The sequence below is a fragment of the Halyomorpha halys genome, unplaced genomic scaffold (assembly GCF_000696795.3).
Source record: "Halyomorpha halys isolate HHAL.00 unplaced genomic scaffold, Hhal_1.1 Scaffold347.1, whole genome shotgun sequence".
NCBI classification, from domain to species: domain Eukaryota; kingdom Metazoa; phylum Arthropoda; class Insecta; order Hemiptera; family Pentatomidae; genus Halyomorpha; species Halyomorpha halys.
Genome location: NW_027106249.1, coordinates 294,567 through 295,194, shown reverse-complemented (window position 1 = coordinate 295,194; position 628 = coordinate 294,567). Strand labels below are relative to the sequence as shown.

Below are 628 nucleotides of genomic sequence, written 5' to 3'. Positions count from 1 at the left end.
GTATTTAAAGCGCTGATAAAGCTCATAATAAATGGTTTTATTACTATTTTCGGAAGACTGTTGATTGACCGTCCCAATAAAGGACTTATGGATTATTCAGGTCCAAATGTAAAATAAAGGTGCAACTTTAGCATTAAGGTAAGCAGATCCTGTTCCTGGCTGCCCCACGGCTCATCCAAATTGAATAAAGTTGTTTCTAAAACTATCATTTCCCAAAATAATCTATAATAAGAGACATTAAAGAGAAAGCTGTTTATTAATGAAGTAGAATGTATACACCTCTAAATAATAATAACTGCTGCCAAAACCCTTTATGGCAATGTCAGGAATAAAAAAAGTCATTTCTTTCAGGATTTAAGTGTTGAAGCAACTATGTCATAAGGGGTTTAAGGAGTTGAAAAGGAAAAGGGGTAAGCTTGAGGCTTATTACAAAAGAAAAAAAATTAAAGAATATTCTCTAGTAAGCTTTAGATTTAAATATGTTAATTTTCCTTAGTTTATCTATATTTACTTTATTGTAATTCATAATTTTTCCAGATTGTGGAATCAGATTTGCTTTGAACCATGTTCAACCTGCTATTTCATATGGTAGTAAAACAGTTCGTTCAGAATTTCCTTGGCATGTGGC

General features: G+C 31.8%; 1 long non-coding RNA gene across 2 annotated transcripts in view; it reads left to right on the top strand.

Annotated features, from left to right (window-relative positions):
* The window catches only part of LOC106681549 (uncharacterized), a 7,831-nt gene extending 7,203 nt beyond the window's left edge, over positions 1–628 (top strand). Inside the window, exons 3-4 of one of the 2 annotated variants that reach the window (XR_010842645.1) lie at positions 352–460; positions 538–628. This is a non-coding gene — a long non-coding RNA (uncharacterized lncRNA). The remainder of the gene's footprint in view (positions 1–351; positions 461–537) is intronic. The other variant, XR_001343267.3, reaches the window with a different exon arrangement.